This window comes from Ixodes scapularis, unplaced genomic scaffold (genome assembly GCF_016920785.2).
Source record: "Ixodes scapularis isolate PalLabHiFi unplaced genomic scaffold, ASM1692078v2 PGA_scaffold2__306_contigs__length_199485367, whole genome shotgun sequence".
Taxonomy (NCBI): Eukaryota; Metazoa; Arthropoda; class Arachnida; order Ixodida; family Ixodidae; genus Ixodes; species Ixodes scapularis.
This window is the reverse complement of record NW_024609857.1, coordinates 6,905,838-6,933,595: the sequence shown is the minus strand read 5'-3', so window position 1 is coordinate 6,933,595 and position 27,758 is coordinate 6,905,838. Positions and strand designations below refer to the sequence as shown.

The 27,758-nt window shown below is 46.4% G+C and overlaps 1 pseudogene; it reads right to left on the bottom strand.

The window, feature by feature from the left end:
- Positions 1 to 24,023: 24,023 nt before the first annotated feature.
- On the bottom strand, positions 24,024 to 25,059 carry LOC121836873 (annotated as a pseudogene).
- Between the last annotated feature and the right edge of the window lie 2,699 nt (positions 25,060 to 27,758).

Sequence of the window (27,758 nt, the reverse complement as noted above, 5' to 3'; positions counted from 1 at the left end):
CAGGCAGTCATGACAGTCGTCCTCTACATTTTTTTTTTTCCGGACTTTTTGCACTCTAAAGTATCTGCTAAATCGGTTTTACAGACACTGGTTTGGACGCGCCGAAGGGTCCTGTGCACGCTGACTGCATTAGAAAGGCTTGGAGAAGTGACTGTGAAAATGTGACGTTAAAGGTTATGGCCTCACATCAGCAAATGTTTTTTTTCCTAACAGCTTTAAAAAGATGAGGGTTGGCCCAGCACTCCGTCTCTTCAATGAGGATCGAGGTGTTAAGATCGAGGCCTCTTTTTTTTTTTTTACCGCAAGAATATTGAAGGGTCTCATGGCCCAGCGGAAGATACTGAGTCATTTATCCTGAAGATGCCGAAGCTCATCAAGATCATGACTTTACGTTGGAGAATGTAGAGGTACAAAACGCCACAGGCGCCGACTATGGGGGAGCTCGGTAGCCCCCCTCTCCCGAGCTCTTGGGAAAAGCAAGTACCATCGCCTCCGGAATCCTTGGGTGCACCTCATTAATCTCATCAGTGCGCTGGTGCCCAGTGCATAATTAAAAATTTATCTGTGCGCCCTGGTGCCCACACTTATCAATATAGCTGGTGCTCAGTGGATAAGGAATTTATCCACTGTGCATGGTTACTACCAGAGCTGGTGAGTGGATACATTTTTCTAGCTATACGCACAGTCCTGTTTGAAGACCCTACGTAGTAACAGCAAACACGATAAAGGCTAGTACTATAAATTTCTTCGAAAGCCCGTGGAAGTAGTTGCGAGAGTCGACAGTGGCACCTCCATGCAGCGTAGACGATATGCCGCGTAGACGATATATAGTAGACGATATAATCCGTTTTGTAAGCCCTATTTTGTTTTCCCAAACGTTGAAACAATTAATTACGGTCAGTGCTCTTGAACCACGGAATTCATTGATCACAACTACAGTGACAGCGAAATTATAGGGTCACAAAAGCACACATTTGTTTAGGTATCATGCCATCAGCATGCTTATCCTACGTTATCCAGGGGATTACACACGTTTGGGACGTCTCTTTCAAGAGACTTCCCGAACGTTTCCCTGGGGGATGGATTTCCCGCCTATTCAGAACGCAACATTGTTAGCGCGAACAAGCGATCGCCAGTTTTTTTATGAGAAACCAAAGGATCTCAGCAAAGTTCTAATTGCTGGGGAAAAAGCTCATTCGGGTCTATAATGCAGGTGATAAAAGTTCGTCCTCACTAATGCTCTTTCGAAGTAAATCCGCGAAAGCGCCAATGTCTTGTTCGCGCTAGCAGTGTCGGGATGTGTACTGTGGCGTCCTGCCCGAAGATGCACGTCTCGGGCAAAGCATTTGGCAACGAATTAGTGCGATAAATAATATGTGAAACAGCAGAAATAAAGAATACCGTAAAGAGTTAGCCAAACAATACGAAACAATCGAACTCGTGAGGAACGCCAAGCCAGCCAAGCGCTACCGCTGCCCGCGCTCCGCACTCCGGCAGCACGCCTACTACACGTTGCGCCCTCTCGCGGCCACCGATCCGGTCATCGCAGAAAGAGCCCCCCTTCCGCCGGCGCTCGCTACACTGCCCAGTCTTCTAGTACACCATAAAAACGACACTGACGACACCACGACACTTCGCACTTCGCTTCGCCCATGTGGGCTTCGCCGAGCTTCCATGAACGATCGCTCTCGACTCGTTTTGTTTGCCCGCTTTCTCCAACCTGTCGATCCTGCCCGGGCTCTACAATGTCTTACGTTTTAGTAGAATTTCTACCCGACAAGACCCAGCCTGTTGTAAGTTCCGACAATGTAAGGCACTTTAGCGGTGTAGTTGAAGACGACAAGGTGTACTACTGGGCCGGAGACGCTCCAACGAAAGGAGGATTCTACGACGCGAAACTACTGTGCATGGCAGGTGAGTAGAACTGAAGTACGGCGATTGATGTACGATTGCTTGGTTTAACTGCATATGCAGGCGAAGCACTTTTTAGATCGATGCACTTATTGTCGGAACCTCTCGCTGCAATACTGAAATGCTCTTGACTCGGTCCGAGAGGTTTAGGCAAGAAAGTTTATATCTTTCTATCAGGTGTGCACGGTAAAAACGTTCCGTAAAAAAACGTAGAGCTTCTCATTAAAAGCTACGGAGAAGCATCCGTAATCTGAAATACGATTGACTTGTCCGTAAATCTAAAGTTACGATTCTTTAAACAACTAAAATTGTTTGCGACAAACTGGAAGTTGTTTTATTTGGTTTAGACTAATAGACAACGGTTCTCACATTTTAAAGAATCATTTATTGCACTGTCAATCAACTAATGATAAACGTTCCGAAACGAGGTGGCGCTAGTTACCGCTCAATTGAAAAGCACGAGGTGAGATTTTTGTCTAGTATAATCACACTGCCGCTATCTCTTCATCTACCCATCTCCGCTCGGTCGTTTTGCTGCCGTTACGGCCGTTACTGCCGCGCTTGTTTTGTCGAGGGGTAGAGGTGCTTGGTGGTTTTTGTGCGAGCTTTCCTTGTTGTTATGAAAACGGTGAGTTTGTTCTGCTCTTTTTATTAACATTGATTGGGAACTGTCATATATACGTTCGTATTTTTGACACTCCTTTCCTCGAAAGAAACGAAACCACGGATTTGCGTCGCTTGAAACTTTCGGGTTCAATGACTGTCGCTGCTATCTCAGTTCGTGTTTGACGTTCTTCTCAGAGTTGAAAGCTCAAGTCGGGTGCTCGTTTGAACCTTGTGTCATGTCGTGAGCTCGCTGGGACGCGCGGTTCGTCGTTTGTAGCGATTGGGAGGCTATTCGCGCGTGCTGGCTCGCAAGAGTTGCAGTAAAGCACGTGACAACCCATCGTCTGAGTGCGTGAGTGCGCTTTACGAGTTTCGCATCGTTGTTCGCGCTTCCTGTAGCCTTCTCATTTCGCCGGGGGGTCCATATCGTTTCGTCGAAATTCGTTTCGCGGCAGTATGTTTCGTGGACAACTTTTTATGGACACGTTTCGTCGACACGAACGTTTCATCGACACTCGTTACGCGAATTGCATGCTGCAGTGACGTTTCGCCACTCGTGTATCACTGAAGTGCGCGTAAACCCACACCCCCGCCTGCGTTCACACCACTTCGCGGCGACAGTCTGCGGCTGCTCGTTACAAAAATGTTAACCCACCTAACCGACCCGTACAGGTCGCTTCGCGGCGACAGTCTCATGCAGCTTACCCCCCCCCCCCCCCCCCCCCCAAAAAAAAAAAAAAAAAGAAAGAAGGAAAAAAAAAAAAGAAGGTTAATTCGAGCTGTCGATGAAACGATCTGTCGAGGAAACGTCGTTCGATGAACTGATTCCCCATTGGTGTATCACCACTGCGTACTTCACATTCACTGGTTGGTTAGCAGTCATAATGCAGCCGATGAATTTCTCATTTCACAGAATGCACTTGTGTCACTGTACGCTGATTCCCCCCAACCAGATGGTCTAAGATCATCGTATTGATATTCATTTTTATGCTCATAATATTCTATGTGTATATTAAAGCAATATACCTCCGCTCAATACTTGCACGGCGCCACTCAGGAGGGCGCGTAATACCACTGTTCCACGGACTGCAAAATTGTGTGCATTAATCTTGGCTCCTCAGTCAGACTGTTTGTAAGGAACATAGCCACGGTTCCTGCAGTTTCAAATTGTCTGAGATGCAAGCTCATATTTTTTTCAGGAGGCGTCTTCAACGACAATTGCTTCCTTGTCACTGAGCATTGGCCAATGTTTAAAGAGCCTATGCCATTCTTGAAGGCGGTATGCGTCTTGTTTGGAGCTTTTTACGTGTTGAATTTACCTATTCAATGGAAGCCTTGGCCACTCTCGAGTTTATGCAAATGTGAGAAAATCTTGAAATGCGTCAAGTCCACAGGATGTGTCATAGAATGACATAATCTAGATTACCCTATCATTTATTGTGCCGTAGCGCCCTTTTTCACAACTCGCACAAACATTTGAGCTGTACTAATTTTACAAAGAATTACGCTGCTGCATATTTATAATGAATTGATAACGTGGGAACACTGGTTGTCATTAGGCTGTAACTTTCAAGGCAGGGAAGCATGGTTATCTTGTATAGACCAGCACGCAGCACTGACGTCGCACAGCTGCGGTGGCGCTGTCGGCGGCACAGCGCAGACGCTTCACTTTACGCGAATTTGGTTTTTGCGCACGCACAGTGCTCACACCTGGTCTGGCCAACGCGGGCTTGCTTATAAACAGGGTGTCGGTCTATAGAATGTGTGCTTGTTCAGCAGTCATTCAGGTTTAACATGTTCCAACACCACCATAGTCTGACTTGATAGTAGAAAATAAATGGCTTCACCTTCACCAGGCTGAGTATGCTTGAAGCAGGCATGGCATTAATGTTAGATGATGCAATATATCCTCCTAGACCAATCTTCCAAATCAACCTGGAGAAGGGCTTGAAGAAAATGGGAGCAGTGAAGCGAACGACGGCCCAGCTCAAGATTTTAGCGATGCTAAAGGGCTTCAAATGAAGTCTCCACAGAAATCCCTTGAACCTGTATGTTTTTTTATGGTAAGTGCAAATTTGAATTCCTAGACATCTAGCATGTACCTAAGAGGAAGACAACTCTAATGTGACTGATGCCAATCTTTTGAGAAGCGTAACAAAGGGCTTTGTGAGTATTCAGAACTTTCAAATATCGAAGAGAATGATGTCATATTTTGTTTATACTTTCATCGGATAGGACGGTTCAGCAGTATTACGAATTTTCAATCTGAGAATGCTCCAGGACACACCATCGTAAAAAAGCAACTGAAACGACTCACAAAAGCCCACACAGAAGTCTGGGAACTGTAAGCAAATAAAACTTATTTCAACTCGTTTATTTAAAACGGGAAGGCATCCTGTAATTGTAACCACAGATGGTTGATCTGTAAAATGTTTGAGCCCCCTGAGCCAATACATGATTTGCTACGGTATACTGCTGTGAACCGGTGATGCATGCACGCAGTGCGAGTGCTAGTGTCAAGGCAGATGTGGGCGACATGATATGGTACTCATATCCCGTGTTATTAGGAGTCTGCGTCTGTTTAATTACAGCAACCGGCACCCTGCCACTTTACAAACTCTCCTTGCAACTTTTTTGCCCCTTGCTCTCGCACAAAATAATTATTCGTTTGATATTTAAATGTATTATTATTAGAGGGGGGGTGCAACGATTTTATGATTAAGAGAATTTGCATCTCGTCATTTTTATGTTGTTTATCACGTCCCGGAGGATACAGAAAACATCTCCTTCATTAAGAATGTTGCGATTCCGCTGCATAATCGCAAAACAAAAGCCAAGCTTTTTCCCCCACCTGCAGCCGCAAGTGGCAGCCGAAGGAACTACGGCTAGAAGATTACGTGCCCTCGCTCGGCTCCAAGCTGCAGCATAACGCCCGCTAATGTCAGCAGAGAAGAGGGAGAGGAAGCGTCCTCCGAGATAGCACACGGGAACCTACACGGCACTCCGAATGACGTCACTAGGAGTGCGACCAGGTGTGACCCTGAAGACTGGGAGTGAGTTGAGGGGTGCCCGAAATGCCAATAGCTGTCTTTTTTTTTACGCAACAACTAGGACGCGCAGGCGAAATCGGTTTCCTGTTCTTTACTTCAGAAGTGTCGGAGAGCAACCTCCACAAATTTTTGACCGAAGTCCGGAAATCGTTGCACCCCCCTTTAAATAGTAACTTTTAAGCTTTGAACTAAGTGAAGCCTCATGGTTCTTTCTTTTTGTTTTATAGAGGTTTTTCAAAGCACAAGTCGGCCGGTCTGCCAGCCACTTGCTGCCATGCTTGCACTGCATGATTACTTAGCATGTCCAGTGCCAACTGCTATTTAAGCTGCTCTAACCTGATTAAATTGACAGTCTGACAATCTTGTGTCTTGTTTTTCAGAAAATACAGTGTGCACCTCAAGACGTCGAGCTATGTTTGACGACTTAACCATTTGAACCAGTTGAATTACGGAGTCAACTTCGCTTTTGTATTTTTTTTATGGTAAGTCTCCAGTCTGAGTTCTTACAGAATGAACATGTCCCTGGGGGGGAGGCAACGCTGATGTAGCTGATGTCACTTTTTCGACAACTGTTGTAGCAATATCAGCCACATCTAACATGTTGCCCCTAAAGCCCCAGTTTGAACATGTATCAAGCCTTTTTCTAATGCATATTTTAGCAGATTATGAGTTAACATCAAAATGGAACTGCATGGTTTATTCTTGTTTTGTAGAGGTTTTTCAGGACACAAGTTGGCTGATCTCTTGCAGCTACCTGCAGCCATGCTTGGACTGCAGGGTTACTTTGCATGTCCAGTGCCAACTGCAGTTTAAGCTACTCTCACTTGCTTTAACTGGCATTCTGACAGTCTTGTGTATGTCTTGTTTTTCAGAAGATACGAGATGTCGAGCAACGTTTTATGATTTAACTATTTGAACAAGTCGAGTTACGGAGTCAACTTCGCTGGTGTATTTTCATGGTAAGTAAAAAGTGAGTTATTACAGATCGAGCACGACTCTGAGAGGGAGACAACGCTGATCCAGCTGGTGTCACTTCCGACAAGTTTTGTAGTAGTGTCCGTCGCATGTAACATTGTTTTGACCCCAACTGGTGTTACTATTCACTATAGCTAGATTCAAACCTAATATGCTAAATTCATTTGAATCTAGTTACTATAGCTAAATTCAAACATACTAGGTCACCTGCTGCTGGCTTTTTGTAGCCGATGAACTTGCCACGTTTAAATCGCAGGTAGTATTAAGTAGTGACACGTTGCAAGCAACATATTGATGTAACAATTGTTTTCTTGGTAACACTAACTGTCACACACTAAGTTTGTGGGAAGTAAGTTCTGTATCACGTTATTTTTACTGAATAAAAAAGTAGCAATGTTCTTTTGGAGTTAATTTTCTAATTACAGTTACATTGAGGAGCATGATGTGATGCATACCTTATATCTAGATTGTCATGGATAGACAATGACCAAAAAGATTATGCACTTCGGATTATGGATGACAAGTGCCAATGACAAAGCGCAGCTGGCAATGCAGAGAAAACACTGACAACAGATAAACAAGGAGAATATTTTTTCTCAACTCCCTCCAAAAGTTGTGCTTACAGTGAGGAGCAGTGGTGGAGAAAGGTAACCTCAGAGGCAATGGCTTTGTATATTGTTGAGGTTTTAACCAGGAACAAATCCTTGTGCATGCAAGCCATTCCACCGAGTGTGCCAGTTGAAAGCTTGTTCAGCGATGGAAATGGATGTGCTTGCCTTCAGTAATGTAAAAATTTTGGATGAAAATTTAGAAAAGCAACTGCTGCTTCAGTATAAGATGTAATAACACTGATACCGGCACTTTGTGCAAAAAACCTGAGCATAGCCAATTCCTAGTTTTCCTTGTTTATTTGTTTAATAAAAGAAGTAAAGTAAGATAATGGAATTACCTCTTAGGAGTAACCAATATAGGCTACGTTTTTCTTAACTAGCTTAATTAGGTAGTCTTTTTATATAAAGTATCTTGCCCAAGGCGACAAATATTGTAAGGGTCCTCTAATCGCATAATTTTTTCGCTTAGTTTATGTCGATGCCTACAAGGTCTTGCTCCAAGATTTGAAATCTGTTTTCTTGTATATTCTAACACATTATAAGGTAACCTTTAAGTAAAGGGAACTGCATGGTTCTGAAGTCTTGTTTGTAGGAATTTCTAGGAGCACAAGTCAGCTGAATTCTGGCAGTCTCCTGTGGCCATTGTATTGGAGGATTACATTGGATAGTTATAGCCAGCTACGATTTAAGCTACTCTCATTTGTATAGATTGTCATTCGTGTTTGTCTTTTTTTTTTTTTTTTTCAGGAACTACATTTGGAATTGTACAACGTGGAGCAGTTTTTGACGATTGGTCACTTTGAAAAAGTCATTTTGTGGAGTTGGCTGCACATGTTTTTTGCTGGCAAGTAAATAGTTCAGTTTTTAAAATCTAGCATGGTCTGAGAGAAAAGCAAACTTGATGTGACTGACAGCACCCTTCTGAAAACTGTTTAAACAATATTGATCACATCCAACCAGGGTTTTTCTCACAGTGGGTGGCAGTGGTTTTGCTGCCCACTAGTCCTGCTAGCTGCCCAATTCTTTGAAAAATGTCTTGTGGCCTTCATGTCTTGGCACAGAAATCGCTGTGCTCGGCGGACTTCTGTGCCAAGACATGCAGGTACAGGTCCCCACAACCCAAATTAATACGACTTGGTCGAGGTGCACGCAGAAGAAAGATGCAGCTGCTGCCTGTGTCCCCCTCCCCTCCACAGTCATAGTCGGATGCCTATTTGTCCACAATGTATGGAGAAAAATCTAACATTTATTCTATCCTAACTTGTACAGCTTCACTAGATCAAAGGCCACATTTATTAAGAAGGCCTTCCACAAGATTGGCTTCTTCCTCATCTGTGCAGATCCAATATGGTCTCTATAAATTAATTTTATGCGGTTGGCTTCATATATTTATTTCTTGTAGATATAAAATAACTGGTGTAATGAAAGTTTCATGGTACCTTTTTTTGAATGGGTTGCTCGTCTCGGCTTGACCTATTTTCACTTTAAATTCGACAGCATTTGTGGGCGAACCTTTTTGTCACTTTTCACCAGTCGGTTGGTCTGTTTTATGGTTTGTGTGACCGATTTGACTCTAGCACAGGCAACGGCAGAGGCACATGATGACAGCTTGGTTTGTATGAGCACTCACGCAGAGAGAAAGCTTTTTAAAATCGTGCATCTGACCCTATGCTTTTGTCAGCTCCAAATCCAACTTGTAAATTGGAGTATATGGCATGCAGGTACACCAAAATGCATCGTTCGCACACATCGGAACAGTCTCTCAGAGAAAATTATGAAGAAGGGTCCGCCTTTCAACGGGCAACAAAAGAAATGCGCAGCCAGAATGCGCTGACGAGGTGGCCAAGCAAGCTCCTTGAGTGGTAGGCACTTGGGGTAAAGGGAATGGCTAGATCACATTTTGGGGGTAATCAGGTGCACTAAGTGTGGAGCTTGCAAACAGACTTGCATGCCATATATAAATACTCTGTAAATTTTTACCACTCGCTCAACTCAAAAGCGTGTGCACAGGTGTGCTCAACCGTGGGTAGGATGGAGCTCCCAAATTGTAAGATTGGGGACTATGGACTAAGCTACTGCTTAGTCCCCAGTTTTTGATAGCAGTTTTAGTACACATGCACTCTTTCACCCGCTCAGTTCTGTGAAAACCTTCAGGGATATCTAAAGAGAAAATCAAGTTTCTATGTTCACACACTCTAAGCACTCGAGGCTGACCACCTGATTCGACAACGAGAAAGAGTGCAACTAGCCCTTCGTTCTAATGGGAGATTTTGAGTGGCTGCCCAAACTTATGAAAGTCTGGGATATAAGCTTAGCCAGTTTTACATAGACTCTTCTGCAACATCTCATGAACCTCAGAAATAAAGCATTACTCAAACTGAATCGAGTTTTCCGGTTGGTTCATCAGTTCTCAAGAAATGCTTCACATTATAAACCAAATCACTATTGCAATTCCGGCCTTGCATTTTTTTCTAAGTTTCGAACGAATTTAGGCTTGAAGTGTATCGGTTTTGACTAAGGAACAGGAGAACAAGACCCTCAAGTCAAACATTGGTTTCAGATATCGGGTCACAGGATGAACAATTAGAGGCCATGTCCATTTGACTTTTGTATAAGATTCATGGCTAATAATTAAATGGACTGAGGGGGGCTGTGTTTTATGCACAAGCTCAATTTGCATCTGCTATAGATATTTAATTATTTTTTCTCTGTTTTCTCTTTAGCACATCATGCTACATGCAGCATCTGAAAACAAAGGCCAAACACCACGGGGGGCTCTACTTTGGCTCTTCCAGGACCCAAATAAAGTGTTCGAAGGTACTTTTCTTATTTTCTCATCAATTATTCAGGTGACATTGCATGATTGCTGCAAGCAGCATAGGAAAGAGTTTTTAATATTCGTTTAAAGAGATCCTTTTCCATTTCAAAATTCTGTAACTTTTTACGGATACTCAAGAGTGCTTTCCGTAATATAAGTTACGGAAAGCCTACTCTGTTTGCCCTTTTACCGACAACTTTTATGCACTTTTACGGATACTAGAGCGATTTCCGTAATAGGTTTTACGGAATGCATATTCCAGTCCGTTGTTTTATGGACAGCTCTTGAATAGCGTTACGGATAGTAGAGCGCTTTCCATAATCTGTTTTGCGGAATGTCCTTTTATTTACGGATTGTGTATATGTTTAAAAGGATTTTTCCATTATTAGAATTACGGATGACCTTTCCGGCAGCATAGGTGCCAGAGAATTTTTCCGTAAAAGAGGCAAATTTTTTTACAGATGGGCTATTGGCATTACCGCTATGTCGCAGCTCATTATTATTGTTTCATGAAGAGCGCAGACAAAAAGCATCCGTGAGCGTAGTTCAGATATGTCTGCTGCTTGTGTTCATCCATGGAAGCAAGGGACTGCATGTCGTAGCATGCATGCTTGCTCTCTAGCTTCAGCTGAGTCGCATACGTTTTGTGAATTAAAGTATACGGTCGTCTCGAAAGGTTCAGACATCGAGGGCGTTTCTCTGAAACATGCTTTGGGTGCACGTGGGCCCGTTTGTGAAGGAATGTCCCTGTTGCCTAAAAAATCAAATTTCAAAAGTGAAAGAAAAAAACAAGAAATAAGGACGGGTACACACTTATTCCCTTGTTCGAATTCAATATGAGCAGCTGTCACCATTGCTGAGAAACCCTCAGCTCCGGCATTAGGTTCCAAGTTGTTATAGCATTTTTGAACTTCTGCATGGGAAATGACGCAATAACATTGGTAAAATGTTTGCTCCAAAAGTGAGAATGTCTGCCCCAAAACCAGTTTTTGCCTGCTACAAGAGCTCCAAATCACCATTTGTCAGTTCCACCATTGCAGTTACCACCTGCTTTAACTTAATTTATTTTAACTGTGCTGTTTGTTTTACCTTTTCAGATGGAGCATCGCTCAAGGCAGGCGTTTTCTGTGACCTAATAAAGATACAACAGGTTTGATTTTGCATTTTACTTGTCATTTTATTGGCTGTTCTCCTTGAAGTTAACTTGCAGTGATCCTATGGCAGTCGAAAGTATGTAATAGTTTCTCTGGCAACGCTGCAATTTGGTTAGGCTATCCTATCAGCTCAGCAGTGATCACAATCACACCTTCCATCAAATATGTTCCATCAAAGACCACCGCAATACGTTCCATCAAAGACCACCACATACGTAATTTGGGACATTCCATCAGTGGCAGTCAGGCGTCGTCTGATGGACCATCAGGGCACGTTCCACCAGGGCTGCTGACTGGCAGTCAGTGTCCCAAATTACGTACCTTGATGGAATTTTCAATAGGGGAAGCTGTCAAATTAACTGAAGATTGCTCTGACAGCAACTCACCCAGAGGAGCAAGTCCTTGCAGCAACGGATTCGTAACAAGAACGGTGGGGCACGCGTTTTTCCACAAACGAATCTTCCCACAGCTTGCAAACACGGTAGCACCGAAGTGCTCGCTGCACAAACGACGCTGGCGCAGCTTGCTCGTCGGCAAGCCGGGCAGCCCGGGCAGGCTTCCAAAGTCCTGGCGATTTGCATACGCAATCCATTTCGATGCTCTGATGGAAAAGTCGAGTTTCGAACGCTGACAAAAAAAAAAAAAAATTTTATATAGAAGTTCACCTGTCGTCTGTTGGAAAGCGGAAGAATGAGCACTCCGAGGTTACTTCGCCGCGCTGTAGACTCCGTAATACGCCGTCATGAGGCACGCAAAACACTCGGCAGAATCTCTCTCAAATTAGAGACGTACATCTCTAATTATTATAAGCGCGCAGCAGCGTCGCACCGTACTGCATACTGCCGTATAATCCGCACTTCCGATTTTAGCACGCGCGTAACGGTTTGAAAGCTTGGAGTGACGAGCGAGCGCAACCAAAACAAAAAAGACAAAAACGGTCGTTTCCCTTCACTCTTACTGATTGGTCGGAAAAGCCCAGAGTGCTTCGCTTTCGGTAGCGAAGATCATATACACGTCGCCTGCGCTGAAAATCATAGCGGCGAATATGAGCATAACAGTTTGGTCGGAGTCGGCTGGGTAGACCTACGAATCTGCTCTTTGGATGGACGTACAAGAGAGAAGCCAGCGGCGCGGCGCCCCTATCGGCCCAACCGGGAACTCCGGAGCTGCATTCGGATGACTATGTCACCGTGTCTGGGCTTGGACAAGCGCCTCAAGACGTCCAGGTACGCTCCCTACTCTACTGTATGGGTCCAGAAGCTCGTCCGCTGCTCAACACGTACTCGCTCGACGCGGCGTCCCTCGCCTCGTACACCGCAGTGGTTGCTCGCTTTACGGCGCACTTCGTGCATCCAGCCAACGAGCTCTACGAGTCTTCGCGTTTCCACAAACGCATCCAGCAACCTGACGAAAGCGTGGATGCCTATTACGCGGAGCTGTGTAAGCTCGTGAAGCGCTGCAACTACCAGTCAGCGGCGATAGAAGAGCGTTTAGTTCGTGACAGGTTTGTCGTCGGCCTGCGTGACACGCGTCTCTCGGAGCAGCTGTGTCGGAACGCTAAGTTAACTCTCACTGAAGCCTGGACCCAGGCACGTCGGTCCGAAGACGCCGATAAAGAGAAAGCGTCTGCTCGGCCAAGCAACGAGAGTTCCCGTGCAGTCCAAGTCGACGCTACGAAAAAAGATAGTTCCATCCCGTCGGCGCTCCGACGCCAAAGCAGCTCGTGCAAGCGGAGCCCAAGCCAGAGCAGGGCATCCCCGTGAGTCATCGGCCTGTTCGTTTTGCGGTCGCGCGCCTCGCGCGTTCAGACTGCCCAGCCCGGGACTCGCTCTGCAACTACTGCAGAAAAAAGGGACACTTCGCTGAGGTGTGCTGTGCAAAGAAAGTCAAGCAAGGCAAGCTCGGCTCTGTCCAGCTGCACGCTGTGGGAACATCCGCTAAAGCTAGGTACGTGGACGTCACCGTGAATAACTACACCGCGGAATTCAAAGTGGACTCTGGAGCGGAAGTGTCTGCCGTACCGAGTGACTTTCCCAACGTGCCGGCCAAGCTTGACAAGGTGGAAAGCCTGCTGACAGGACCCGGAGGTCAACCGCTGCGTGTTTTGGGGTCGTATCTGGCACGACTGCAGTGGCAAGGGAAGACAAGCTCTCAGCGGCTCTATGTGATCGACTCCCTTTCCGTACCTCTTCTGGGTCTTCCAGCGATTGAGGCTCTCAAGGTTGTACAATTCCTAGGTGCTGTGGATGCTCCCGAGACAACACTACATGCCGAATTGTTTCGCGGACTGGGCACACTCAAGGACGAGTACACCATTCGCCTGAAGCCAGACGCCGTGCCATTTTCACTCAGCGCACCTCGTCGGATTCCCATCCCGCTGCGAGAGGTCGTCAGGCACGAGTTAGATAAGTTGGAGAGCGACGGAGTGATTCGTCGCGTCGACAAACCAACCCCATGGTGCTCCGGACTCGTCGCCGTCCCGAAGCCTACCGGAGCGTATCGACTCTGCGTCGACCTGACACGGCTCAACGAAGTGGTACTCAGAGAGCGCCACATCCTGCCGACAGTCGAGCAGGTCCTTGGTCTCCTGGGCGACGCGGCCATCTTCTCGAAGTTGGACGCCACAGCAAGCTTCCATCAGGTCAGGCTGGCAGCCGGCTCGCAGGAGCTCACGACCTTCATCACTCCTTTCGGTCGTTATTGTTTCTGTAGACTCCCCTTCGGCATCACCTCGGCGCCGGAGTACTTTCAAAAACAAATGGCCAGGATCCTCGAAGGTCAAGAAGGCGTCGCCAATATGATCGACGATATTCTCGTTTTTGGACGTAACCAGGAGGAACACGACGCTCGGCTCAAGCAGGTGTTGTCTCGGCTAGCAGGAGCTGGCATCACGTTGAACAAAGACAAGTGCCGGTTTGGAGTCTCCGAGGTCTCCTTCCTGGGAGTTATTGTTTCGGCAGAAGGCATCAGGCCGGATCCCAGCAAAGTGGAAGCCATCCGGACCATGGATCCACCGAGTGACATCGCTGGCGTCAGACGCCTCCTTGGGATGGTAAACCACCTAGCAAGATTCCTGCCTCACATCTCTGACGTCACTGCCCCAATTCGAGTCCTCTTGAACAAAACTACGAGCTGGACTTGGCAGCATGAACAAGAAGCAGCGTTCGCAAAGGTCAAGGAGCTGCTCACTTCAGACCGGTGCATGGCCAAGTACCACCCGGCGTATGCCACGACGGTTTCTGCAGATGCAAGCTCTTTTGGACTCGGTGCCGTCTTGCTGCAGACTCAGCCGTCGGGAGAACGTCGACCGGTCGCCTTCGCTTCGCGGTCAATGACAGACACCGAGCAACGATACAGTCAAACGGAAAAGGAGGCATTGGCGACGGCGTGGGCCATCCAGCGGTTCGACGAGTTCGTTCGTGGTATAAACTTCGACGTGGAGACGGACCACCAGCCCCTTGTTTCGCTGTTTGGAAAGATGGAGCTTGACATGCTACCTCCGCGAGTACAGAGACTTAGGCTCAAGACTATCCGCTATCAGTTCCAGATGCTCTATGTGCCTGGAAAGCTGCTGGCTACAGCAGACACCTTGTCGCGGATTCCTCCAAAGGCACCCTGTCCTTTGGACACTGTGGAACTTTTTGCCACAGAGGTAGTTGACAGCACCTCCGAAGTACTGCCTGTCAGCTTGGAGGATGTGAGGAAAGCACAAGGCTCTGATGGCGAGTGCAGTGCACTGATCTCCTTTTGCCAGCGCGGGTGGCCGCAGAAGTCAAAGTTACCGCTACATCTCGGAAAGTATGCTGCCGTGATGGATGAACTATCTGTTTGCAACGGTGTTCTTCTTAAGGGTGCCTGCTTAGTCATCCCCTCTTCACTGAGGCTGCAAGTGCTGACGTTGCTGCACGAGGGACATCAGGGAATTAACCGTAGCAAAGCCCGGGCTCGAGAATCGGTATGGTGGCCAGGCATAACTGCGGAGATCACTTCCATGGTTAACAATTGTGAGCAGTGCGCCTCCACTCGTGTGAACTTGTCGGAGCCACTGGTCTCCACCCCTCTCCCCGGTCGTCCGTGGGAAATGCTCGGCATGGACCTATTCCACCTGAACGGACAAACCTTCATCCTGGTGGTGGACTACTACTCCCGATTCCCGGAGGTTGTAACGCTAAGAAGCACGACAGCTCAGGTTGTCATCGACGTGATCGAGAGCATCTTCGCTCGCCATGGAATTCCTCAGCGCGTAAGGTCTGACAACGATCCACCATTTTCTTCGAGAGAGAGTTCACATCTTTGGCTGAATCTTACGGGTTTGACCACATCACCAGCAGCCCTCACTTCGCCCAGTCTAATGGAGAAGCTGAGAGAATGATCCGGACGGTAAAAGACCTCTTTCGGAAGGCAGATGACCCCCATCTCGCCCTCCTCAGCTACCGAGACACCCCGGGAGTGAACGGTTTCAGCCCAGCCCAGCTTTTGATGGGGAGGCAGCTGAAGACCCGAGTTCCTAAGCGCGACGAGCAGCTCCGTCCAAACCGGCCAGTGAAACACAAGGTTGCCAACAATGATTTAGTCTACAAAAGACAACAGGCTGCAGACTACAACCGGCGTCACGCGGCCAGGGACCTGCCGTGACTTCGAACCGGAGAGAAAGTCTGGGTGAGACCTGATCAAGTGCGCGCTACAGTGCTGTGTCCTGCTCAACGACCACGAAGTTATATTGTGGAAACAGAACGGGGTGGTGTTCTTCAGCGAAACCGCCGCCATCTCGTGCCTTTCGGTGGAGAGGCACAACTACAAGATCAGCCTGAATCAGCGCAACACGTCTTGGTTCCTGAACAACCACGACCCGCAAGCCCGACAGGGCCGCCCCCTGCCACTGAGCCGGTCCCGGTCCCAACCGACAGCGACGGTGTTGTGCGAACTCGTAGTGGCCGACGTGTTGTTCGGCCGACTCGTTTAAATTTGTGAAGTTTTATGTAGTAGGCTTCCTCCATCTTTCATCTTTCATAAAGGGGGGAGATGTAGAGGTCGCCACCTATTGACTTTGTAAATAGTCTGCCGCATTCCTGTGGCGCCCCCTCTCGCTGTACTTACTTGTTGTCGCTTGATTAAATTCATTCCTCTGTTGTGTTCTGAAACGTGTCGGTCGTATCCTGGCTCGCTACACCCTGTCCTCACGGTACGGGCCCTCAATCCATCAAACAGCTTGGAGACTGTAGTCACATGATCCTACCCGGAGACCCGATTGGCCTAAAACAAGCATAGCGTTCACTCTACTGTCAATACCGAGGGAACAGGATAGCTCCATACTTCCTAAGAAACTGCCCAGCCCAAAAAGTGACCCTTATGGGGGAATCCAAGCACAAGCTGATCGGGGCGCGTGGCTAGCGTGGCGGTGCATTGGTACACCTAGATGTTTTTAAGGGAGAGGGGGATGCTCATTGTCGGCGTACAAGCACACTGGCTGCTCAACGGAGGGTGCGTCTTTCAGGAAAAAGGTGCACGAGCGCCTGATGCACCCAACTACACCCTTTTTTTCTTAGAGTGTGGGGCTATGGCGCTATCCCGTGGCGACGCTGCGAACTTTGAATACTCCAACATGGCCACTGAGATCCGACGCGCGCCAAGGCGCGCGTCGGATCTCAGTGGCCATACCGGAGCACCTACCGGAGCACCTACGGCTGAGCCGGCAAGCTTGCTCTCGTAGTGGAGTAAACAAAGGAACTTGCCGTCAATGAGACCGTCCATGGGGAAGCCCAGTAGTTGATGAATGTCAAAGTACCATCTCGACAGCGGCTTTCCGGGAGTGAGCGAATTCCGCGTGGCAAAGCCTTCGAGCTGGTCGTCTGCTAAACCAAACTCAACGAAACCACCACCGACTCCGCGGTAACTCTAGGTAACTCTCGCCTCATTGAGCTGCACTACAACGGAGTCACTCTCGACCACAGAATATTTATTTATAAGAACTGCGAGGGCTGTCAGTTTTAATGCTTGTACGCAAACTATTTGACGGGCTTATCGAAAAGCATCCTAAAGGTTTCAGTGCCGACAGCAGCTTAGAAACGGGGGAAACGGCACTTTTTCTTGTTCTTCCCATAGAGTCCCATGCATTGGCTGGTGTCAATCAATGGCCGCCGGTGGCGACACTCGGCCCCAGCTGCCGAGGCCGCGGTCCGCGATCCAGCCTACTACAATAGAGATCAGTGACTTCTCCGGCCGTCCCACCACTGATCTCAATGACAATAGACCATTTGCAATATTACCCAAGCATCAGGGAGAAAGCAGGGATTGGTGTTCCACGCGCCACACGCGCACGCCTTCCCCGTACAAAAGATTCGAAGTAAATAATCAGAGCATTGACGAACGCGCGTGGAAGATACAAGTTGTTTTAGGTTTTTGCTTTAGAAAATTTATTACTGCTGAGACCACCACGTGCGGTGCGTAGAACACCAATCCCTGGATTCTCCCTGATGCTTGGGTAATATAGCAGAGCCGTATATGTAGAGAGTTTGGTCAATGGGAGGCGCGGGCAGAGCCAGGGCGTGCGGCAGACTCGGAAAGAGGGCTTGGCATGCCCTCCTAACCAACCAGAAGCCGAAAAGAATCCCCTAGCGGTGGTAGCGAGAAACCGTTCTGATCAAAGGTCTATGTTCGTATATGGTTTTAATAAGCGTGCAAGAGTGAAGTGTAGTAACTCTTCGTGGTTGAAAATAGGGTGCAAGTGTTGTTTTGATCACGATCATGCAGAAAGGTGTAAGAAACGAATGCGCCGCTCAACTCTGTTTTGCGCGGACAGAATGTGACCGCTCGGACGGCCAATTCCCGGCCCTCGGCGTTTGGCGTACGGATTATGTCGATCGTTCCGCTAGTCGCACTCTTCCACCATCATTTCGGATGAGCGTGATTGAAACATCACGTGTACCACATTTTCAGCCATCGAGAGTTACTCCAATGCAGTTATCAGGTTTGTTTCCCGCGACCACCGCCAGGGTATTATTTCCGGCTTCTGGTTGGTCACATTCGAATTTCTGAAGACGCCCTGGAACACGCCCAGCCCGCTTTCGGCCAAGGGCGCCTCCTCATTTGTCTCCTATACTTCCCAACGAATGGCCAAACTCTCTACATATACGGCTCTGTAATATAGCAATAGGTCTATTGCTTGATCGCGCTTTCCGCTCCCGCAAGTGAAGCCACCGGACGGCCAACTTGCTCGGGTAAGATTTGCGGTTCTGCTAGCTTTTTGCTGTGGTTTTCCAGCGTGATGTAGACACGTTTTCTATTCGTTCGTCGTCATTTGTCGAAGAAGTTTTTTTAAAACACTGTGCACTGTTGAGACTCGCCGTTGTGAACACGTGAAAAATTTTACGAAAGCGCAATGCAGCAGGAAAAAGCCACCGCACGTCGAAAGCAAGTTTCGCCGGTCTCGCGGCGGGATCAAAGCTTCCTTGACACGCCGAGTGCTGCATCTTTGTGCGTTCGCACGCTTGGATACCGATCAAGAATCGACGCCGCACCAAAGTTCTGAAGGTGTGTCGCGCGTCTTTAGATCATATATACATCGGCCACGAAGTTCTGAATCGTCCAACTGTTTCGGTGAGTTGCTATCAATAAAGGACCGGGGGGGGGGGGGGGGGGGGGTAATCTGTATGAGCTCTTATGTACTATTAACCATGGCTATGTTCCAAATCTACTCTAATGGATTACGTGGGAGCACTAATAGAGCAACACTGTGGAGCAAGGAGGGCTTTCGAAAGCAAATGTACAAGACGGCGAGAATGAAAATCTTTGAAGCGCGGCCGATAAGGTCGTGTGAAATCTGTCGACCATACAATTAGGCGAGCCGCGCTCAAACGTCAAGTGAAATTAAGTAAGTTGATAATGAGCCAGCACATATTAGTGGTGAGGAGCTGTTGTGCACGGTATTCTGTAAATCGTCTAAGGACAAAAAAAAGACCTACCTCCCCCCCCCCCCCCCCCCCCCCCTCTTCCGTCGCTAGTGGACGCTGGACTAAGCTCGTTTCTGGACCGCGAGGGCTGCAAGTATGCAGTCGTCAGAGTAAAGTAAGACGCTATTCCAGAGGCACATACAGCTTCACGCACATTGCACTCGCAAAACACATTCACACGGCGTCGATTCTTGGTCGGTATCCAAGCGTGTGACGACACAGAGACACAGCGCTTCGGCGTGCCAAGGGAGCTTTGACCCCGCCGCGAGACCGGCGAAACTTGCTTTCGACGAGTTGCGCCTTTTCCTGCGACACTGCGCTTTCGTAAAATTTTCCACGTGTTCACAACGGCAAGTCTCAATGGTACACAGAGTCTTAAAAAGCTTCTTCGGCGAATGACGACGAACGAGTAGAAAACGTGTCTGATAGCACGCTGGCAAACCGCAGCAAAACAATATAGTTTTTACCAACCAACCAACCGCAGCCAAATGCTAGGAAAACCGCAAATCCTACCCGAGCAAGATGGCCGTCCGGTGGCTTCTATCGCGCTGCAGCGAACAAGCGGGGAAGCGCGATCCAGCAATTGTCATTGAGATCAGTGCGTCCCACTCACTGATCTCTATGACAATTGCTGGATCGTGACCTACACACGGTAACCATGGTAACTGTCTAGGCTTTACAGCGCTAGAGCATATCTCGTAAGATGGCCGACGGTGGCTTCATTTTCGGTGCGGGGAAGCGCGATCCGTTGGTGTCGCCACCGGCGGCCATTGCTTGACACCAGGGAGTACGCATGTCTTTGGAAGAAACGCACACAAGTAAGAATATTGAAGCATGTACACTGTGCTCCGAGGCGAGTATTTTATCGTGTGCTGCGATCCTTATGTCGGGTGTTTGGAGATCGAATCGGTGGTGAGGAGGAAAGGCAGAGATGCTTGCAGACGACCAACGTCAATATTTGCCAACGCGCTCGTCACCTGTGGCAGTGCTGGTAACTGTCAAAAGAGCTCTTGAGATTGATGTTTTGCGCTAAAAATAATCTAAGATTATTATATAAGGGCAAAGGAGACCAAGACAGTATCAAATCATACTGACCAATCACAGTAACCTCGGTAATATACAAACCCTTCCGATAGGATAGAAATTTAATCAAGGTTAAAATACAATTCAAGTATATCTTGAAAGCGCTCTTTGTTTGCCAAAATTCAAGTACCCAGGAAAGTGGCGATTACCACTACCAAAGAGCAAAAAGAAAAAAGAAAAGTCCAGCTTTTTTGTGGAACGTGCCATAAAACTGGCAACGCCACTGTCTATGCAAAGCCAGCTGAAACAGTGCAAGGTGGCTATAGAGTAAGGTGCTGGACCCAACTAAAAGCCGATTGACAGGGCGCACCATTAGCACATCACACTCGAGGTCGGATAAAGGCCGACGAGTGTGGTGCAGTGCGATTCCCTCTAGAAGAAGACTAAAATTGTGTCGTGCCTGGCTGATATATATGGTCTGCACGTGACGTCACTCCGCCTTTCTTTCTGGTGGCCAGAAGCGACTCGTTAACGCAGCCGAAACTACGCTCTCACGCGCTCTTTCTCCCATTTTGTCTGACCAAATGACGTCAGCCACTTGGTCACTCATAATCGGGGAAAGCGCGCGAAAGAGGTGTTGCGTCAGTGCAGGGAAACGGAACAAATGGTCCCGGAACTAATGGTCCCAACTACAAACTAGGAAAAAATGATGCCAGATCGATATCGCCAACGTGGCTTCTCCGTTTTCGGATAAATCCGATGAAATCCAATAACACTCGCCGAATTTCGAGGTTGCCGTTTGCACGAACTGAACCGGTTCTTATATTTTTCTGAGAAGCTAACAAATGTTTTGCGCTATGGAAACCTAATACACCTATAAAGGCATCGAGGCCCGCTCGTTATGTGTGCTACCACCACGTGTCATGACGAGATGGAAGAAATTTGAGTTTCACGTCTTCAACAGTATGACTAGGGGGGAGGGGGGGGGGGAGGCGCTCAATTGATCGAATGACGTTTTAGCGAACCGCCGCGTTTCACCGAATGACACTTTAGCGAATAGTCGGCCGCCGCGAAGCGCGTTTATTACGGGTAAGCCAAGTGGGTTCACGTTTTTGTGATGAGCCGCCGGATACTGTCACCGCGAAGGGGCGTAAGCGGGGGGGGGGGGGGGAGGTAACACGCGCCCCTGTTATTTACTAAAACGTCGATTCGCTCAACCGTCTGTTTGCTAGAACGTCATTCGCTGAAGTGATATGGACCCGTAATAACTCCTATAATATCGTGTAAGCTCACTAAACTAAAACAGTTAAGAGTCAACTGTTGGACAGTATTCATTTCCAAAATATTCTGACGATTTTGAATAAAATTAAGTTCAGTACCCGACCACTTTCTTCGAAGTAACCGGCCTCAAATATAGACGAGATCCTTCAATCCACCGCGCAATCATTGATTGAACAACGAATGAAGTATATTGCATGGAAAATCTTAGTTTCAAAACAATCTTCTTACGGGACCATTTTTTCCTACTTTGGACTTGGGACATTAGTTCCGGGACCATTAGTTCCGGGACCATTAGTTCCGGGACCATTAGTTCCGGGACCATTAGTTCCGGGACCATTTGTTCCTATACCCGTCAGTGCACTCTATGTACACGCGAGATGTTTTCGACCAGCAGGCAGGGAGAAAGAGGAGGAGTTACAGATATGGAAGGAGGTTCGATTCATCGACATACTCCGTAAAGGCGCGTTCATACCTGCGATGCAATCTAGTCGCGCGATAACTTTCATCGCAAAAGCGACCATCGCGGGAAAAAAGCGACGCGATTTGAGCAGTCGCTTGCTGACTTGATTTTTTGCGATGCGATCTACACTGTAAACAAATTTGCACCCTCAAGGGTACTTTTTTGCTGAGGACACCCTTTCTACACCCTTTTGTTTTGTATGTTTTTTGAAAATGGGTGTAGCCATCGCCTGAAAGCCCTTAAAACACCCATGCACCTTTTAAAGGTGCGTAGGTGCAAAGGTGTTGAAGATTAGTAGGGTGTATGGGTGCATTTATAGATATATTCGCAGCACCCTATCCTATAGAGCTCATGCAGTTACCACTTATTTCTAAGTGGCAGATTTCAGACTAATCTTTGCATGGACAGGCTCGCGAGCGATGCACACATATAGTACGCGCTTGTTATTAAGCGTATGGCTTGTTAATTAAGAAAAATAAAGAGGGACTCATAAGTGTATCAGCACATGCTTACCGAAATTTCTTCACCTTGCTGCCGCGCATGCTGATTTTTAAGCTCTGTGAACCAAGTGTGACATGCACACACCGGGCGTCTCAGGTAGCATGCAGCAAATTTGAAGAGAACGTCTAAGTACCCTTTAGGTGGATGAAACCAATCGGGTAAGCAGTCGTGCTGAGATGGCGTCACCATTTGTTTTATTGTGGCTAACTAATTATGTAAAAATAATTAGTCAAACTTTTTACTTATTGATAAAAGAGCCCACTTGAGACTTAGAAAGATGTAGAGCAGCATGAGAAACACCAGATTGCGGTGCTTGCCAGCAGAGTGGGCTTTCCGTACTTCAGCTCACAATGGAAGAACGAAACGCCCACGAAAACTGAGAAAACACGTGACCACGCGCTTTCAAATCGTGGCCCACTGGGACGCGCTTCGTGGACGTCCTTTCTTGCCATGTAAACAAAACCATGCAAAGCACACCTTGTTGGAAACATCATAATGTGAGGTTTCTCATAGCGCTCTACAACTTTCCATGTCACTCATGAGGTCTTTAATGACTCAGTAATTCGATCTAGTTAATTAGTTATCCTCAGTTAAACAATAGTGACGCTATCTCAGCACGACTGCTAACTAGGGCTGGGCAATCGATCGATTAATCTACCGATTAATCGATTAATGCTTTAATTGCAATTAAATTGTTTAACCGGTTAATCGGTAAAATTTTGACGAACCAAAATTAAATAAAAATGAAACGTTTTCACTATGCAGACATGAACGAGCACACCAACATGAAGTGGAAAATTTAGGTGAAGTATTAACTTAAGGTAAACTGTAAGGGGGAGATTTGTAATTTCAGACATGTGCACAAGGTTACACATTTCCCAGCGACTTCAACGCCGTGCGAGTGTCCGTTTAGCGCAGCAGAGACTACTATGAGCAATAAAAGGAGGTCGCCCTCCTCGGAGAATATCAGCGAACATTTTTGCCTCATGGAGCTGAAGTAATAATGCGTGAGCGTGAGTGTTTTTTAACTATTCTCAACTGTATATCGAAGTTGATTCATAAGTAAAATAATTGCGTCGTTTAACACATATTCAGCAAAAAAACGTAGATGCAATTTTTTTAATCAATATTATTATGCATAGAAATGAACGAGACCAATTAATCGATTAATTAATCAATTAAAGGGTGGAGATTAATCGGGTTAAAATTTTTAATCGACGCCAAGCCCTACTGCTAACAGTTGGTTTCATCCGTGCTTACAATCTGGGATACCCCTATAGGTTTTTGAATTCTACTAGTGAATGCATGCATTCAACTCGCGCTTAGCAAAGCAAGCCACATTTTGTTATTGCAGATCACTCCATTTCCTTTTGCAAATAAGTTTTTTTTTTCTGTGTGTTGACTAATATGTTGAAAAGCAGACACACTTTCATGTTAATATATACATTTAAAAGGGGGTATTCCCTTGAAGAGTACAGTCATGATCTCGCTTACCATGAACATGGGTACGCCCGGCTATATGCTTCCAAGTTCACGCTAAGCGAGATCATGACTGTACATCTCACAAACAACACAACGTTGCAAGGCATGAAGCCAACACTTCAAACTACTTTTATTCATTGCAACAAGAAACACAAGAAAAAGTTCAAATAATGTACACTGAGCAGTTTCTGGGATGTGAAGTCTATATCAGAGCATGGCGTACAGAAACAAGGATCCTGGTTCCTAAAACATGAATGGCCAGTGCGTCTGTCTGGTGGCTTGATACATCAGTCAAAATGCTAGTTTCTGAAGTTTTCCTGATCACGTATGCATGAAAATGTTCATCAAATTCTATTGTCTCAAGCTTCTTTACCTGGAGCAAGACATGCCGGCTCACTGAAAAAATACCAGTAACCATGACAAAAGTTGGCTGGTCGGAAGATAAGTCGATCACTTTAGCACTGCCAACTGCATGTGCAGTGCCGCCAATATCAGCCGACACCAAAGAAAAGATGTTTTTAGTGCTCATCGCATTTGCACATATGAAATTCTTTACAACGAAAGGAAGATGCTCATACAGTAAGGGCTTGCATCCCCTGGTGGTCATGTTCATATCGCCGGTTTCACAACACTGCAGATACATCTCATAAGCTTGATGACGATTTGCCAAAGTGGACATGATATTCTTGAAGTTTTTAAGCTTTCTGGCTAAGTCCTTAAAGTATTGATGCTTGCCCTCATAGCGCATCGACCAAATCCGAACAAGTGGCCCATACATGAGCATGTACCTAGGGTAATGAATCAGGAAGTGTAATTTGCAAGGTACACGAACAGCTGGAAACACATCTTTGAAGTCTACGGAGAAGCATGTGATCAGGCGTTCGAGGTATGCAATATACTCTACTGTTACTCGCTTGCTCATGATTATGTCTACTACCTTTCTGAACAAAAGGTACAACTCCCACACCTTTGGCCCCTTGGTATGCACTCCCCCACATAAAAAGGCAAGTACCGAAATAAGCAGTACAGCTGCGAAGCACTCCCTTTGATAGTTCCTTTTTTTTTTGCAACATACTAGTTGACACCGGTTCCGGCTTATTACGCTTATCATCCTCACTGTATTTATACGTCACAATGGCAGTGTTTAACAATTCCAAAGTAAAAGTGCCATCCTTGACAAAAAAGGAAATAACCTCCTTTAGCAACAGTGGTATAACTCCCTCGTGTAGATCGTGCATGACGTCAGGCGGAAGGTGTTGTGTAGGCTCAAAGCCAGAAAATGTGACAGCACATTCACTGCGCACGCCATACAAAGGCAAGCAGCTGAGACCACGAGATAGCAAGCTGAGGTAGTGGTTGTGGAGAGATGGTGTTCGCTCCTGAAAGTCAGACGGTCGGTGCTTTGTTCCTATCTCATGATGTAAGGCCATGCAGTGTCGGCATATCCTACCATGACTGAAGCTGCACCTGAAACCGCCTAATCGGTGCAAAGAAAGATTATCCCCTGTAACGAAGAACACGGACCCTTTGAGAAGTTCTCCATTAACAGTAACGCCTACTGTTTCTAACAGCGCCACATCATTTACAAGGGGTTCAAGTATTCTCTTTAAGCCATACTTTGCTACAAGTTTTTCTTTTGCTAGCACTGCCAAGTGGATGGAGGAAAGCTTCGATCTAGAGTCAAGAGGAACATTCAGTACTGTGTAATACACTGCCATCAGTTTCTGCTTTCCTCGTCTGCTTGCAAGGGCATCACAGACCTCAAATTCGTCGGTGTAAAGTTGAATGCACAGCTGTCTATTATCACCCCGAAAGTATGCATGATCTTGAAAAGCTGTTCCGTCAAAGACATCGACAAGGTACTCATCTGACCTTGGTGAATGTGAAGACCCGACATTGCCAGAAACGTTTTGCAGTGAGTTCTCTAGGACTTTTGTCACAGAAATATAGCTGAAAGTCTCTTTTTTTCCTCTTGAGTCTCTACCAATGCAAATACTTTCTGGCTCTACAAAAGGCAGGCAGAACTTCCAATACATTTCTCGTTCATGCTCATTTAGTAGCTTTTCAAGCTTACACTCAACAAATGATTTCACATTATTCCTTACCAGTTGCGAAGCAGAAAGGGAAAGCTCAAACATGCTCTGCAGATACAAAACAACATCAGTGGATATATCTTGCAAGGTAGAACTTGGCAAGCGCTTTCCCTCTTTCCACTTCAGCTGCAAGAGAGCAAATTGCTTGAACAAGTCTGGCCCATCGCGAGGTGAGTCAGGCACACTGGTCTCCATGTCTTGTGAAATATCGGCATTCGCACTGAACGGCATAACTGGAAGGCTGTTGAGTTGCTCCCTCCTGGTGGATGCAACACCATGCTCCGACTCCTCGCTTCCTTCAGTGTTGTACTGAATGTTGTTTTCCTCAAGGATTTTCGCATGATACCTCGAAACGTGCTTCCGGTATGCTCCATATGTGACATATGTCTTTAAGCACCCTTGAAGGCCACGCAGCCAGTTTCTTTCGTGTCCGTGCTCCGCATGAAGGTGCCTAAATAAGGACCTCAATGTGACCTCTCTTTTCTTGCACTTGTGGCACTGAAGGAAACGGATTCCAGGCATCTGTAAAGCAAAAACTCTTTGTTCAAACAATAGAGCAACTTTTCAGTGACAATCTCAGCCTTTTTTTAAATTTGCGATAAAAAAGTTATCCTAATATACTAACCTGTTAATATCTTTAGAAAATTATCTTTGTATGTAATGACCATATAGGTCGGTTTGCCCTAAACACAGCTAATTTAGCCATGGTTAAAATAAAGTTATAGGAAAAAAGTTCCTAGTAAAGCACAAATAACAACTGGGTAAATAAGTTTTCAACACTTATAAATGGGCGTTAGTTTAGGTAATCTCATGGCTTGAAGAACAGCAGCCATCATCGCCTCATCTTATTTGTCAGACATAGTTTTTTCTTACCGACTCCTCTCCTGATCCACGAGATAGCAACTAGCGACGTTAATAAAAACCCACAGCACTCCAGGTGTCCCTACTTCTCGTCACCCTATAACAAACACAGTAGTAGTTGCGTATCAGTATGGTTTTCGGAACAAACTTTTAGCTTTTACTTCGTAAACACTGGCTTTAAAATTAACACATGGCTTCTTAAAACGTAATACTGATTGCTTCGCACCTCAACATTATACAAATTGTTGATATGATGTACCTTAAATAAATATAAATTTTGTACTCGCAACAAAGCTGCATTTTGTGTCTTATACGCACAGCGCCAAAAGGCCGGACAGAATGGGAACAGACATTCACTGACTTACAACTCCTTGTAAAAGTCAGTAAATTGTGCGTACTTCTCTCCTAGTATTTTGGCACTGTACGTTTAGCAATCATGCCTTACCAACACGCACAAGCTTCCATTTACGTCCAAATCCTGTAAAATAGCTTGTGAACCCAAAACACATACATGGTAATCTCGCCACTTCCGGCCGCCATGACAGGGGGCCGAGACAACTTTCGGTTCAGGTTTTGTTTGCATGCTTTCAAAGGGAAACATCACCACTATGTTTCGTGTTTTCCGCAATTAAATCAGTATTTTGTTTTTACGTTTTCCGCTCTCATTGGCTTCTTCAAGTGCTGTAATGTCTATTAACTGGGAAACTTTGCTATGGCAGATCTCTGCGAAATAAAAGATGCAGCAAGCCGCGGCCGTCGAGCGCGAACAGTCTCTGTCACGCGAGCGTCAATTTCACGCTCACAAGGATCGCTTCATTTTGAAATAAAGATACACACATCCGACTCTTCCGGACATCGAAGATACATGATCGAACGAATCACACTTGAGTTCTTAGGAAAATAAAGATTAGTTGGAAGATTAATTAGTGTATACGCCCAGATCCAACTTTTTTATTTTAGTCTTAACGTAGGTTTTCATAACA